Source organism: Nerophis ophidion, linkage group LG16 (genome assembly GCF_033978795.1).
Source record: "Nerophis ophidion isolate RoL-2023_Sa linkage group LG16, RoL_Noph_v1.0, whole genome shotgun sequence".
Classification (NCBI taxonomy): domain Eukaryota; kingdom Metazoa; phylum Chordata; class Actinopteri; order Syngnathiformes; family Syngnathidae; genus Nerophis; species Nerophis ophidion.
Window position 1 is genome coordinate 40,057,281 of NC_084626.1, and position 17,486 is coordinate 40,074,766.

The window sequence follows — 17,486 nt, forward strand, 5'->3', positions numbered from 1 at the left end:
GCTAATTAATTTAAAACCTCTTTTCACTCCTGCGCTTACCAAAGGCATGCGGTGAAAGTAAGCATGCGCTAATTATTTTAAAACCTCTTCTCACTCCGGCACTTACCTAAGGCTTGCAGTAAAAATTTGAGTGTGATGTAAGCTTGGACCTTAAATCCTACTGAATAGCTCTTAATCTTCTTCCCTTTATGCGATTTCAAATTACCGGTATTGATATCAGCCTCCTCCATTTTGAAAATGATGACCGGGGAAGTGTCACTCGTCACGTCACGAGTTTGACCAGGCGGTAATACTAAGCATGTGCTAATTATTTTGCGAAGCGAGTTTGACCCGGCAGTAATTCAAGGCAGGCGCATACTATATGCCCTGCTGGAATTCAAGGAAATACGGTATATTCAATTGAATACATTGCAAAGACAATATACTTAATGTTCGAACTGGGGTAAACTTTGTTATTTTTTGTAAATATTAGCTCATTTGGAATTTGATGCCTGTAACATATTTCAAAAAAGCTGGCACAAGTGGCACAAAAGACTGAAAGAGTTGAGGAATGGTCATCAAACACTTTTTTGGAACATCCCACAGGTAAACAGGCAAATTGGGAACAAACATGATTGGGTATAAAAGCAGCTTCCATAAAATGATTGGTCATTCACAAACAAGGATGGGGCGAGGGTCACCACTTTGTGAACAAATACGTAAGCAAATTGTCGAACAGTTTAAGAACAACATTTTTTTTCTAACCATCTACGGTCCATAATATCATCAAAAGGTTCAGAGAATCTGGAGAAATCACTGCACATGAGTAGCAAGCCGAAAACCAACATTGAATACCCATGGCCTTCAATCCCTCAGGCGGTACTGCATCAAACACCGACATCATTGTGGATATCAGCACATGGGCTCTGAAACACTTAAGAAAACCACTGTCAGTAACTACAGTTGGATGCTAAAAACCCCGTTTCAATATGAGTTGGGAAATTGTGTTAGATGTAAATATAAACGGAATACTATGATTTGCAAATCATTTTCAACCCATATTCAGTTGAATAGGCTCCAAAGACAACATATTAGATGTTCAAACTGATAAACATTTTTTTTTTTGCAAATAATCATTAACTTTAGAATTTGATGCCAGCAACATGTGACAAAGAAGTTGGGAAAGGTGGCAATAAATACTGATAAAGTTGAGAAAAGCTCATTAAACACTTATTTGGAACATCCCACAGGTGTGCAGGCTAATTGGGAACAGGTGGGTGCCATGATTGGGTATAAAAGCAGCTTCCATGAAATGCTAAGTAATTCACAAACAAGGATGGGGCGAGGGTCACCAATTTGAAAGCAAATTGTCGAACAGTTTTAGAACAACATTTCTCAACGAGCCATTTTGCAAGGAATTTAGGGATTTTACCATCTACGGTCCGTAAAATCATCAAAAGGTGCAGAGAATCTGGAGAAATCACTTCACGTAAGCGATGATATTACGGACTTTTGATCCCTCAGGCGGTACTGCATCAAAAACCGACATCAGTGTGTAAAGGATATCACCCCATTGGCTCAGGAACACTTCAGAAAATCACTGTCAGTAACTACAGTTGGTTGCTACATTTGTAAGTGCAAGTTAAAACTCTGCTATGCAAAGCAAAGCCCATTTATCAACAACACCAAGGAACGCTGCTGGCTTCGCTGGGCCCGAGCTCATCTAACATGGACTGATGCAAAGTGGAAAAGTGTTCTGTGGTCTGACGAGTCCACACTTCAAATTATATTTGGAAACTGTGGACGTGGTGTGCTCCGGAACAAAGAGGAAAATAACCATCCAAATTGTTATAGGCGCAAAGTTCAAAAGCCAGCATCTGTGATGGTATGGGGGTGTATTAGTGCCCAAGGCATGGGTAACTTACACATCTGTGAAGACACCATTAATGCTGAAAGGTCCATACAGGTTTTGGAGCAACATATGTTGTCATCCAAGCAACGTTATCATGGACGCCCCTGCTTATTTCAGCAAGACAATGACAAGCCACGTGTTACAACAGCGTGGTTTTCGTAGTAAAAGAGTGCGAGTACTTTCCTGGCCTGCCTGCAGTCCAGACCTGTCTCCCATCGAAAATGTGTTGTGCATTATAAACCGCAAAATACGACCACGGAGACCCCGGACTGTTGCACGACTAAAACAAGAATGAGAAATAATTCCACTTCCACAGCTTCAACAATTAGTTTCCTCAGTTCCCAAACGTTTATTGAAAAGTGATGTTCAGTGAGGTTCATGGCTGGTGAGGCACTGACTTCATCACAGTCAGATATATAAACATATGAAGCCTATAGAGCAGGGGTCTCAAACTCAATTTACCTTGGGGCCACTAGACGCAGAGTCTGGGTGAGGCTGGGCCGCAAGAAAAGATTTCTTAAAAAAAATGTTGAATACTCCTCAGCATGTCTAGTTGTATAATGACATTTGAAATTGTATCCCCTGTGCTACGCAACTTTTCCCGTGCAAATAAGACACGTCGAGGTGCCCCTGTGCTCTACAAAGAAATATTGCATCTCCCACATTTCCTGGAATAGTCTTTGTACATATAACCTTTCTCTTCACTGCATGCTTTGAAAAAGACATAATATTTGTATTTAGCCGACGCACGGAGAATAATCTTATTTCCGCAATGTGTGTCGTTCCGCTTTTCCTCCCTACAGCAACATGTCGGTCGGCGGATAATAGCCGGGAAAGTACCTGGATAGCCAGCGCAAAAAAGTGACGGCTCCTGGAGTGTTATCCGGCGTCATATAGAAGTATATTTAGTGTTCATTGTGTGAGGCAATGCAAATTAAACAATAAAAAAACAATAACGGTTTGAATTAGTCCAGGTTATCGGGGACTGTTATTACTGACGGACAGGTGGTGCGGTGTGACTGCAGCCAGGCATGTAAGAAAACCCTCGTCTCCATGGCAGCGTCTCTGTCGCTTTCACTCATTTGCTGCTTTTCCACTAACGCAGGGGTAGGCAAACCAGAACTTAGAAAGAGCCATTTTCGGCCAAAATAACACAACGCTGTCAAGCGCCATTCATAAAAAACTTGCGGGCCGCACAACAATTAAACTTTCATATTAAGGTGGGGGCTGCAAAATAACGTCTCGCGGTTCGCAATTGGCCCGCGGGCCCCGTGCCAGAGACCCCTGCTATAGAGTATCTTATTTACCATTTGATTGACAGCAATTAACGGGTTATGTTTAAAAGCTCATACCAGCATTCTTCCCTGCTTGTCATTCAGCATCAAGGGTTGGAATTGGGGGTTAAATCACCAAATATGATTCCCGGCCGCTACTGCTCACTGCTCCCCTCACCTCTCAGGGGGTAAAAAAGGGGATGGGTCAAATACAGAGGACACATTTCACCACACCTAGTGTGTGTGTGTGTGACAATCATTGGTACTTTAACTCAATGTAGCAGGTACTTGAGCTTGTATAGTAGAAGTTCTCAATATTTGGGCTAATCAGAAGTCTAGATTACGACTCGGAGAGAGTAGGAGGGACACAATTAAATACTTTAAATGATACTGGTGTTATTTAAACATGTACAGGGCAACAACTAGTGGACAGACATTAATAGGAATGGCCATTCAAAACAAAAGGAAAAAAACTGAAAGGAATCTCAACAAACAATGTTGGTTTAGTTGATGTAATTTATAAAAAGTAATATCAAAAGTTCTTCAAGTTTATAGGAGCCATATGAAACAACAAATGTTTGGGGAGGCATGTCAGCTGCTGGTGTGGTCCACTGTGTTTCATCAAGTCCAGAGTCAATGCAGCTGTGTACCAAGAGATTTTAGATTACTCCATGCTTCCATCTGTTGAAAAGCTCTATGGAGATGATGATTTCATTTTCCAGCATGATCTGGCACCTGCCCACAGTGCCAAAACCACCAGTAACTGGTGTACTGACCATGGCATTACTGTCCTCGATTGGCCTGCCAACTCCCTGACCTGAACCCCATAGAGAATTTGTGGGGTATTGTGAAGAAGAAGCTGAAAGACACCAGAGCCAATAATGCAAATGAGCTAAAGGCTGCTATGGAAGCATCCATAACGCCTCAGCAATGCCAGAGACTGTTTGCCTCCATGCCACGCCGCATTGATGCAATAATCCGTGCAAAAGGATTCCCAACCAAGTACTGAGTGCATTAATTGACATTTTCAAATGTTTGATTTTGTTTTGCTGTCATACATCTTTTTTTTGTACTTGGTCTGAGGAAATATTCTAATTTTTTGAGAGAGGATTTTTGAGTTTTCTTAAGCTTTATGCCATAATCAACAATATTAAAATAATAAAAGGCTTGCGATATTTCAGTTGATGTGTAATAAATCCAGAATGTATGACATTTTCATGTTTTTAGTTGTATTACAGAAAATAAAGGCCTTTATCACAATATTCAAATTTTCTGAGACAGTCCTGTACATGTCCCGATATCAATATCGGATCAGGACACTTTTACCTTGAACCCTAAATAATGCCTCTCTGACTTGCCAAATGTGTTTTCTTCAATATTTATTTTTTTCTTTGCTAGCATTACCCAGACTACTACGCTGTTATAAAGGAGCCCATTGATCTGACAATGATTGCTCAAAGAATACAGGTATGTCATGGACAGTATTTCTTCAAATCCCCTAATGCATCGTCCACTTGAACGAATTCCCACCTCAACAAGAAAGCAATCTAAAAAAATAATAGCAATATATATGAATTATTATTAATATTATTATTGCTGAAATGCATTTGTATAATAAAAAGACCGTTGTACTAATTGCAGGATTTTAAAAACTTGACATTCTCGAGACCGTGACCACTTCCGGTTTTCATCAAGCGGGAAAAAATTCAATATAGCTACCGGACAGGAGGTATGTGAGAACGAATATTACAAAAGTTAACAACCAAACGTTCAGTTAGATTAGTCCCTGTCAGCCACGTAAAATAAAGCACTTAGCTTTCCTGCACAACAACGGCGACTAAGCTTTTACGCTGTTCTATAAAAATTGACATCAAAAGTACAATTAAGTTAACTAGTTACTGGCGGCGGTAATGCAGTAGATTGGACCCACAATCGCAATATTGATTACTAGGACTTACCATGACACAAGTTATTTTCCAAAATCAGAGGTCTTTGTATTTATATTTAGGCTTAGCAACCATAACAGAACTTAATCGAAGACAAACAAACTAATGTGATTTCTTGTCCTTAGTCAACGCTTAGTTATGTTTTCAAACACCAACTATAGTCAAAAATAAACTTGATTTCATCACAAAAAGTTTATCAAACAAATCAAATGTTCAAACCAACTTTTTACGAAGTGATCGCTGCAGACATAAGCATGGTCCAACTGTACTCCACAAGATGAAAGTGACATGTTTAAGAGCCATTTTCCCTCGATGAGCTCCGGTATTCTCTCTGACTTTATTCCTTTTATGAACCACTTATTTCATAATGCAATAAAAGCCCTTTCCTTCCTTTCAATTTTATTGGTTGGAACACTCAAGAACAGCACTGCAAAGCGGCAATTTCAACTCAAACTCTTCAATTACTAGGTGTGTTCCACTCAATTTATGGCTCGGCTTAAGCTTGTTTGCCCTCCGTGTACCTGAAATCTGACAAATCAAAGTTCACGTCATATCCTACGCAACCCAGCAATTAACACCTTACCTCGAATCAATGCCTGTTTCTTGCTGCAGTTTAGCAAATAAACACTTCTGGTGGCTAAATGAGGAAACAAGATATGTTTACTAGGAAACTTTACATCCCTATAATTCACAGGTTTATTTATCCTTTTCATTTTTTTAGATGGGATACTACAAAAGTGTCAATGCCATGGCCAAGGACATTGACCTGATGGCCAAAAATGCCAAAACATACAATGAACCGGGATCTCAAGTTTTTAAGGTATTTATTTACCACTGTAACATACTGTTGATCAGTGGTTCTCAAATGGGGGTATGCGTACCCCAGGGGGTACTTGAAGTTATGCTAAGGGGTACGTGAGATTTTTTTTAAATATTGTAAAAATAGCAATAATTCAAAAATCCTTTATAATTATATTTATTGAATAATACTTCAACAAAATATTAATGTAAAAAGAAATGTAAACTGTAAAAAGAAATGCAACAATGCAATATTCAGTGTTGACAGCTAGATTTTTGTGTACATGTTCCATAAATATTGATGTTAAATATTTAATTTTTTTGTGAAGAAATGTTTAGAATTCAGCTCATTAATCCAGATGGATCTCTATTACAATCCCCAAAGAGGGCACTTTAAGTCAATGATTACTTTTATGTGTAGAAATCTTTATTTATAATTGAATCACTTGTTTATTTTTCAACAAGTTTTTAGTTATTTGTATATCTTTTTTCCCAAATAGTTCAAGAAAGACCACTACAAATGAGCAATATTTTGCACTGTTATACAATTTAATAAATCAGAAACTGATGACATAGTGCTGTATTTTACTTCTTTATCTCTTTTTTTCAACCAAAAATGCTTCGCTCTGATTAGGGGGTACTTGAATTGAAAAAAAAATTCACTGGGGGTACATCACTGAAAAAAGGTTGAGAACCTCTGCTGTAGATGAAGACTAACAATTTTATTTTAGGATGCAAACACCATCAAGAAAGTGTTTATCCAGAAAAAAACGGAATTTGAGCATGCTGAACCCACAAAATCCAGTCTACGCATCAGGTATTTTCAACACAAACAAAAATTGAAAGGATGTTTGTGTGTCAATAATGAGATGTCCAACCTTGGCAATTCAGAAATCGCAGGTCTGGTCAAGGAGATCAACTTTCTGGAATCAGTGTAGCGCTTCAATATGGTTCAGAGAGCGAGGACGACCCCGTACTGTCCGGTCAGCAAAAAGACGTGCCCCTTTATTTGAAAGGATTGACCAAACAGCATTGAATTAATTGAATGTTTCCCAGGCTCGGTGTGCTATGACGAAGGAGAGTCAGAGGCTGAGAGTCAGAGTTCTAGCATGGAGATGAGCAACCCCATCTTCCAACTGTATGAAGCAGTGAGAGGCGCCAGGAACAGCCAGGGCTTGATTTTCTCTGAACCCTTCCAGCACCTACCCTCTCGCAGGGAATATCCCGACTATTACCAGCAGGTCAAACAGCCCATTACCCTGCAGAACATCAGGTAAAAAGTGCTGCATGCTTTACTACACCCAGAGCTGATCTACTAAGATGCCAAATGTGAAGTAGTGTCTCTGTGTAGTATAAAAATAGCAGATACTAAAACTAGTGCACAAGTTGCAGGTGATCTCACAGTGTCGAGGGCGTAATGATGGTATGATATTTTGCTCTTTTGACAGACACAATCAGCTGCACACAAGCTTGAGCAGCTTTTTGTGCTATCAAGTTAGCACCTATTTTATACTACACACAAACCTTTAGTGAATCAGACCCAATATGTCGGAATGTAAAAAAATGTTATTTAGCCCTGCTCTCTAACCATTCTAGGACAAAGATGAAAAGTGGTGAATATGAAAATGTGGAACAAATGGACACCGACCTCACTTTGATGTTTGAAAATGCTAAGCAATACAACATGCCCAACTCAAGCATTTATAAACGGGCGTTGAAGCTTCAGCAGATTTTGCAGGTACTTAATTTTGCATCCTTTTCTTGCATCACATTGTAATCAGTGCTGCCTTTTTTCAGGCAAAAAAGAGGCAACTTTTGAGGAGAGATGATGAGGATGGAGACAGTGTTTTGTCATCTGATGCAGGAAGTGCCAAGAAAAAAGGGTATTAACAGTTAACTTTCATGCTTGTTGCCATTTTTACCTTTGTTTCCCTTTCTTTTAGAAGCCACAAGAAGAATATTAAAAAAAACCGAATGAAAGCCCTGTACGCTGCGGTGACAGACGCGAGGGAGCCGGGCTCCACTCGGCGCCTTTGTGATCTGTTTATGGTTAAGCCCTTCAAGAAAGACTACCCTGACTACTATAAGGTCATCCTAGAGCCCATGGACCTGAAGACCATTGAGCACAACATTCGCAATGAGCGGTACTCCTCAGAAGAGGCGCTAATGGATGACATGAAGTTGATGTTTCGGAATGCCCGCCATTATAATGAGGAAGGGTCTCAGGTAGGATGCGTGAACTATCGACTAAACTGACATTTTTTGCTATTATTAAAGATATATCACATCCTGGCTTTTATCGGTCCATGCAGGTATACAATGATGCTGACATCCTGGAGAAGATTTTAAAGGAGAAGCGCAAAGAGTTGGGACAACCACCTGAAGAGGAGGATGTGGGATCTCCCAAGCTGAAACTGAGTAGGTTTTCTTACAAAAAAAATACCCAGAAAAAAGACCATTCAGTATTTTTAGTGGTTCACATTTGGATGGTCACAAATAGAACACATTACAACACACTTGTTTTAAAGTACCAGTAGATTGGAAAAACAAGTTGACTGTATATGCTTATTTGTTTTTTTTATTGTATTCAATTAACCCTGTTCAGTTGTATCTATAATCTGCAAAGTATGTAAAAATACAATCGACACATTACAAAATGCCACAATTTTAGTCATCCATTTTGAATGTTCCGTTCGTAATATCTTTGACAATTTACGTAGATTCTACGTCAGTGTAGTAACGCTGCAGTCCGACCATATCAGATCAGTCATTCTGGAAATACACAAACATTTTATACACAATCCCTATGTAAGACAAGAACACACGTTTGGCTTTTTTTATGCATATCAAAATCGTTAATTAATAGCTAACAGATAGAGGGGCCTCCACTGCGCCCATTGCACCCCTAAAAACTTTCAGAAACTGTCAACAATACTCTTTACATGTCATTAAAATTAACTAAATAGAAGTGATATTGTTATTATTAGTACCAACGCAGACAGCTTATTTAAGCGGCACATTGATAGCGGTAAGCTAACGATAGCTTACGCTGTTATTGTTGACACACTAAGACGGCGGCTGCTTCTGCTTCTTCTCAAACTTGCTAAAAGTAATTTCTAGATTATAAATGCATCTCTCATCCGGTAGTAGACACATAGGGCCATGATCCGAGAAGCTGGTTGAATTTGACATCCCCCAAGATGGCAAAAAGTTACAAAAAATACTTGTTGCGGCAACTTTTTTTTAACCTTTTAATGAGGATTTCGTCTGAATCCTTATCTACACAAAATTGTGTGTGCGTTCCGTCGGTCAGCATCCCAGTAGGAGTGAAAATTGTACAGTAAATGTTTGTTTTATAATGGTTTATTATGGTTAGTTTGTATTCTTAGCACCCAGCAATGCTGCTGGTGCTATAGTGTCACAATAGAGCTGCATCCGTATAGCACTCTAAGACATATTGCTTATCTTTGTATTTGGGCTCAAAAAATATAAGATTCTGAATCCTAATTTTCCCCAAAGTAACTGTTGATGGCTCTCACAAAGTCTGCTGCTTGATTAGCATTGTTGCTTATGGGGAAAGGATCTGGGGTTCTTTACACTACGTCGTGACCGTCTTCCTTGTTAAGTCTAAAAATGGCTCAGGAATTTCAGTGAAATTTATACTACTTTGATTATATCTATTAATTTGCAAACTTTAGAAGTATTTTAATGTCATATCAGATGTATACATAATAGCTTTAATATAGAGGCAACTTGTTTTTCCAGTCTACTGATACTTTAAGGCTTGCATGGATTTCATACTAAAAATGCTCAAATCCAGAAAATGCTGTACACGCACAGAAAAATCAGATATTATATAAGTGTGCGCATGCATTTCTTTTGTACATTTCAATCAACATGGAATTGAGGGCACGTTTGAGTGGCTGGCCACTGCCTGTGCACGGCCTTATTAAATACGCAAATCGTATATAAATTATCCACGCCCCTGAAATCTCTCATTCTTGTTTGGCACTCAATGAAGCCAGTCACATTTCCCTCTCTCTGTTATTTCTCTTGCTGTGCTTCTCACGTCTCGGTTTGTTTTATCTTCACTCTATAAGAGCATCTCTTTTTCACTGCTCCCTAAAAATCTAAACATGGAATTGATAAACACAATTTACAAGATTTTTTTCGATGAGAAGCACAGACCTGCCTGTTCCGATGTGCCGTTTGCTGCCAGATACATGAAGCACTCTTAGAAGAAGTGACGAGTCCTTTTGTCTAACAGTTTTTCTGTCAAAGATGTGGAAAATATCAATTTAGAACTGTGATAACATCTGCTAATTGGATTAAGCATTGTTCTGGTCTGTTGGAAAATTCGGACGGCAATGGCAGCCATTCAAGGAATCCAAAAGCTGCTCTTTGCGATGGATGGAATGGGCAGAGCGGTGGGCACTCAGACTTTGATGATCTCAAAATTGGTTTGCAAATTGGATAACATCTCGGAGAAGCTTTCCGCACTATAGGGCAAATTAGGATCTATTTGAAAGCCAGAATCGACAACTAGGGCACACAAGACCGTCGGAATGTGTTTGCTCGCCCAACCAATAAGAATCCATATCCGCAATTTGACTCCCTCTGTATTGGCTTTTGGCAAGTGCCCAATGCCTGGTTAGTCTTTGTGTATGTCATGTGTGCCTTCCTTGGGGGAAGCCAGGTTTACAGCTATGTTGTGACATGTTGTTGTTATGCTGTTTGTTACTTATGTATGTTATGTTGCAGCTATTTAAAATAGTTTTGTCAATTTGTTCTGGCCTGAAATAAATTGGCCCTTTGAAACGTATCTTTTTCTTTGTGTGTTGTATGTAGACCACATTGCTTAGCAGAGTTCAGTGATGCAAATGCATGTCAAGTTGATCAACGGATTGTATTATTCTCCAGTGCAAAAACAGTACTGAAATGAAGGCTAAAAGGGCATTAATGGGAGCTTTAAAAAAAAAAAAAAATTTTCACAGTAACGCATTAATTTTTGGTGTAAGTTGATTGACATAACGAGTGCCGTGCTGCTGTGATCGTGACGCAAATGAAAAAAAGACAGCTTTGTTCGAAGTTGATTTCCTGCTACAAATATTAGTCCAATCTACAAAACCCAAAACCAGAGAAGTTTGCATGTTGTGTAAATAAAAATGTTAAAACAGAATACAATGGTTTGCTAATCCTTTTCAATTTATATTCAATTGAATACGCTAGAACAGGGGTAGGGAACCTATGGCTCGAGAGCCAGATGTGGCTCTTTTGATGACTGCATCTGGCTCTCAGATAAATCTTAGCTGACATTGCTTAACACGATAAGTAATGAATAATTCCGCTGGTAATCACGATGTAAAATATAACGTTCAAAATATAAAACATTATAATGCATTTTAATCCATCCATCCATCCATTTCCTACCGCACCTGTTCAAGAAATAACAATATTATTAAAAAGAATTAGACTTATTATATTCTAAAAATGTTGGTTTTAATTTAAATATACACGCATTTAGTTGTATTCAGTGTTAAAAAATATGATATGGCTCTCACGGAAATACATTTTTAAAATATTTGGCTTTCATGGCTCTCTCAGCCAAAAAGGTTCCCAACCCCTGCACTAGAAAGACAAGATATTTAATGTTCGAACTGAGAAATCTATTTATTTTTGCAAAAAAACATTAACTTAGAATTTAATAGCAGAAACACTTTGCAGAAAAGTTGGAACAGGGGCGTTTTTACCACTGTACATGTCCTTTCCTTTTAACAACACTCAGCAAACGTTTGGGAACTGAGGATACCAAATTTTTAAGATTTTCAGGTGGAATTATTTTCCATTCTTGCTTGATGTACAGCTTAAGTTGTTCAGCAGTCCTGCATCTCCAGTGTCGTATTTTAGGCATCATAATAAACCACACATTTTTAATGTACCAGAAAGGGACAAGTGGTAGGAAAGGGATGGATGGATGTCTAGAGTGTTAAAGTGCTGTTCAGTTTGTCTGTATAAATTAATTAAAGATGCAGAAACTTTGAGGAATGATGCAGCTGACCTAATGATAAATAGTTTTGAGGAGAATGTTTCTGTATTATTCATCAGACTACTGTACCTTTCACTTATGTAAATATTGACTTCTGTGTGTGAAGTGCTACTAAAAGTAAATTCAATTTAAGAATTAGACCAAGTTAGGATAAATGTTGTCATGGTTGATAAAATGTTAATGAAGAATACTTAAAAGTATTCATTTATTTTACTTTTATTTTCTAAGGGATTGCCACCTTATTGTGGTCAAGGGGTTGCAGACCACATTGACCTTAAGAGCTAGACCAGCAGGACCTTAGTCTTTAGGGGGTACATCCAAGTTGTACAGGTCTGAAGATAGAAGCCTGACAAAGTTCAATCCACTTCATTCAGGATGAGGTTGGACACATAGCTAACCACCTCATTCAATGAAGAAGGCAATGTTACTCCTGTATAACACAGATGGAGCACTTTGTACACATGATATATCCTTCACATTTCTAACTGCTCCCTCATATATGCCTGCCTTGAACCGGCCCTAGTTAGAGCCATAATGACCTCAGCTGCACACTTAAAACATCAGTGTAAAGGATATCACCACATGGGCTCAGGAACCCTTCAGAAAATCTCTGTCAGTAACTACAGTTCGTCGCTACATCTGTAAGTGCGAGTTTTAACTTGCACTTACATGGAATCTCCTCTTTGGTATATTTTAAGTCTTCATTGAATTGGCATACAAACAATTCATCAGCAAAATTAGTCGGGCTATAAGATCCTATAATGGTGCTTTGTGGGTTTCCATGAAAATGGGCAATAAGGGCCCGTGGTAATATCTTGGCTACGGATTTCAGGATTTCCCCTTGCTTGCCACTATATTCGTGGCGGTGAGGGCGTTGCTAGGGACGTGGTCAATATGACGTCACATAAACGTGATAATTTTGATTTGCAAGGATGCATATGTTTTATTTCAAAAAGATGAATAAGTGCTTTATGTATATTTAAGAACAAATAGTGTTATAGTTATTAATAATACCATTAATAAGATTAATATTTACTTTCTTTCTCATATCAGAATCACGATCAGCTATAACACAAGGAATTTGACTTGGTCGACTTTGCTCTCCTTGTTCAATACCCTTTTAGTTGTTCACTTAATTATACCCTCCCTGAATGTTGCAATTTATTTTGCCAAAAATGTAAACATTCCTTTGAAATACATTTTTTTTTTTAAAGATAAGGTGTTTTGTTGATATTCTTCACAATAAAGTCACTGAAAGACTAACCACACTAAAGAAAGTACATTACATATACACATGAGGTGCACATGCATGTAGGAATCATGTTAGATTAATAAAATAATTCGTAATAAACTTTAAAAAGCAATACAAATATGCAGGATGTAGGTTGAGCTTTAATGCCGCTAGTTTAATGCTAAAATACATTGGACTAGCTAATAGACATGCTAACTCAAATTAACTTAGATTAGATTAGATTAGATAGTACTTTATTTATTCCGTCAGGAGAGTTCCTTCAGGAAAATTACAATTTTCAGCACAATCCCATTCAAGATCAGACCAACATTAACAAACATTAAAGGGAGACAGAACAGGATCGCTGACGGGTCTGCCGGCTTCCAGCGCCCCTTACAAAAAAAAGATGAGATACAGGTAAACAAGAGGGGGGAGAAAAAAATAGAAGATTAAAATAAAATAAAAAAATCGGTCTTAGCCTGGGCCCTGGAGAGGGAGTGCAGACTGAGGCCAAGGGAAAAAAAACAAAACAACAACTCATAGCCATAGTACACACCCCTCTTACACACATGTGAGAGGCCATAGTACACACCCCTCTTACATGTGTGTAAGAGGGGTGAGTACTATGGCCCATTGGAGGCGCATATGCTGTATATAAAAAATCCTTCACAATTCACACTAACATTTATATGTACGGACTATTTTCAGTCTCCAATGAACCTAACATTCATATGTATGAAATGTGGGAGGAAACTGGAGTGCCCGGAGAAAACCCACACAGGGATTAATGCAAGCTCCACTCAGCGATGTCCAAACAGAGGTTCAAAGATGCACACGGCATAAAGTAATGGATATTGTCGGTAGTAATGGCAACAGAATTAAGGTAGTTTACACTGGCTTGAACAATAAATGCATTAATTAAATTAAATAAATTTTTACAGTCTTTGGTATGGCTTGGACGGGGTTTGAACTCACAACCTACCGATCTCAGGGCGGACACTCTAACCACTAGGCCACTGAGTGTAAATGCGCGACCAGCTAGTGTCTTAGATTAGATTAGATTAGATTAGATTAGATTAGATTAGATTAGATTAGATAAAATAGTACTTTATTCATTCCTTCAGGAGAGTTCCTTCAGGAAAATAAACATTTTCAGCACAATCCCATTCAAGATCAGACAAACATTACAGGGAGAAATTTTGAGGGCATTTTATTTTTTTCATAATAAAGCGTCCCTTTCTTTGCGGTCAGTTTCGATGTCGGAGTGGTATTATCAATGCTGGAATTGAACCCTGTTGTGGTTTTTGGATTTCGAGTGCATCCTTTAATTTTCTGAGTCGGAATGCGGATCGCAACACCTTTCATCTGGGTTTATTTTCAGTATCCTTCTCCTAAGGGGATTTCCTTTGGTGGCTATTTGACATCCCCTACCCTTTGTGCATGTTGGCGGTTGTCTCGCGAGTACCTCATCCGCCTTTTGACAGGTTTAAAATTTTTGTCCTGCAGGGTGACATGCCACCCACCTCACTAGTGTAAAAACTTGTGGGGGGATTGTGTTTAGATGCCAACTCTCCGTCAATGCGGTAGGTTGCACTGGGTTACTATGTTACCAGTAGCAGTGTCAATGACACATTTTAATGCGTAGTCAGAGCCTTCTACATACTTTTACATTGTTTTGCTTTACATGTATTTCCCCAATTTTTGCAACTGCATCAAAGGCGGTAAAGATAATTGTAGGTTTACGTTAGCCCCCTTCCATTCTAACACCAGAACACTTTGGTTGCAGTCTTGCAGAAAAACTGTAATCATGTTTTTTTTTATTATGTCAACCTTTATTCCATTTTTTTCTCCACGTTGTTCGGTTTTGAATAAATCGTCCAACACAAAATGGTGGACAAAGTTGACGTGGCAATGTTCTGCCCCGAGTTTTTCATAAAAACACACAAATATTAGATCTACTCTACTGCAATTTTTTTGTGAAAAATAAGCTTACTGGTTACTTTTTACTCTATTGGCTTTGTAATATTTTGTGTTGGTGTTGTTTATACAAAACAGCAACACGGGAAAAAGAGGCGGGACTTCTCGCTATAGGCTCTTACTGTTGTCTTATTCATAGTTGTATTAAATTATTATAATTAAATTGACCTTTTTACTGTAAATGTGTTTTCTTCATGTAGGAAAAAGTGGCATATCTCCCAAGAAGACCAAATACCTAACCCCTCTGCAACAGAGGTTAAATGAGCTCTACGACGCCGTGCGCAACTTCACTGACCGCCGAGGCCGTCGCCTGAGCACCATTTTCCTCCGTCTGCCATCCCGTGCCGAGCTGCCTGACTACTACGCCACCATCAAGCGGCCCATCGACATGGAGCGCCTGCGCAGCCATATGGCAGCGGGTCGATATCAGGACGTGGAGTCCCTGGTGGAAGACTTTGCTCTCATGTTCAACAACGCTTGCATATACAACGAGCCCGAGTCTCTCATCTATCGGGACGCGTTGGTTTTGCATCGGGTATTACTTGAGACGCGCAAGCAACAGGAAGGAGGTGAAGACTCTGGGGCTCCTGATGTGGGAGCTCTGGTGCGAGAGATGATCAGGAACCTGTATGTGTCCGTGTTGAGTCACCAAGACGAAGAAGGAAGATGTTTTAGCGACTCCCTGGCTGAAATTCCCGCCGTTGATCCAGACGACGCAGACAAGCGCCCACTTAACTTTGATGTCATCAGGGTGAATGTGGAGCGTGGCCGCTACAGGAGACTGGATGTCTTTCAGGAGCACATGTTTGAAGTGGTGCAGAAGGCCAGGAGGCTGCACAGGTACTAAAGTATTATTCTTGACATCTTAAGAAGTCTTCCATCCATCCCTAATTATTCATGAAAAAAAGTAATTTATTGATCCCCAGATACATTTTGTAGAGTCATTGAGTACAGAAATACATACACATGATGTAAACGTTCATCCATCCATTCATCCATTTTCTACCCCTTTTGCGGGGCGCTGGGGGTGCTGGAGCCTATCTCAGCTGCATACGGGCGGAAAGCGGGGTACACGCTGGGCTGGACATGTCGCCACCTCATCGTAGGGCCAACACAGATAGACAGACAAACAAAAAATACCTAAATTGAATAATAACTTGGTGTTAATAAACAGCATCTTAAGTCAGGGAACACTTTCTAACAAAAAACTATGCAAGCACTTAACTCTGCTTCTTCTTTGCACTTGCAGGACGGACTCGGAGGTCTTTGATGACGCAGTGGAACTGCAACAATTTTTCATCAAGATCCGGGATGAGCTATGTAAGAATGGGGAGATTCTTCAAAGCACTGCACTCAGCTACTCATTGAAACACCTGCACAATGACGTGGAGCAGGAAAAGAGGGAGAAGATCCCTAAAGAAATTGAGGAGGATAAAAAAAAGGAGGCCAGTGAGGAAGAGGACAGCAAAAGTATGACTGCTTAAACATTGGGGAATAACAAACTGTATTTTTTAATAGTCATTTGACAGTTTTCCTTTTTCACCAAAACAAAGGTACAAAGGAGAAGAACCTGCCAGGAGATGTATGGAGTCCTGAGTCAGAGCTGGATATTGCGTACCAGCAAGAATGCACTTTAGAAAACACTACTTATCGTGTGGGAGAGTTTGTCTATGTACAGCCATCACAACCCAACCTTAAGCCGCACATTGTCTGCATTGAACGTCTGTGGGAGGATGATGCAGGCAAGTCAGCTCACCTTTTAACAAAGATAACTTAACTTGTCAAGTAGCTAATAGTACCTTTTATTGTTTGAGAAGATGAGAAGTGGCTCTACGGCTGCTGGTTCTATCGTCCGAGTGAAACCTTCCATTTGGCCACCCGCAAGTTTCTGGAAAAAGAGGCCTTCAAAAGCGACTACTACAACCGAGTATCTCTCAGTAAAGTCCTTGGCAAGTGTTTGGTCATGTGTGTGAAGGTAGGCCTGAAAGATACAAACGTGCCATTTGTGACTTCAGTTGAATTTGTGCTTCCTGACTTGTTTTAGGATTATTTCAAACTCCAACCGGAAGGCATCAAAGCCGAGGACGTGTATGTCTGTGAATCTCGATACACTGTAAGGCCCAAGCTGTTCAAGAAGATCAAGATATGGGCTATGCCTGCCAGTCCTGTTAAATATGTCCCTCGAGACGTCCCCCTGCCTGTCGTTCGTGTTGCTTCCATGTTTGCCAAGCCTGACTTGGAGAAACTCGCTGTATTGTATGTAGACGGCAGCAGTTTTGTGGACAAGGTGAGGTTTGAACTTTTTATTGGTACTGCTTAAACT

The 17,486-nt window shown here is 39.5% G+C and overlaps 1 pseudogene; it reads left to right on the forward strand.

Moving 5' to 3' along the window:
- Window positions 1-17,486, forward strand: part of LOC133535396 (protein polybromo-1-like) — a 28,042-nt pseudogene that overhangs the window by 5,457 nt on the left and 5,099 nt on the right.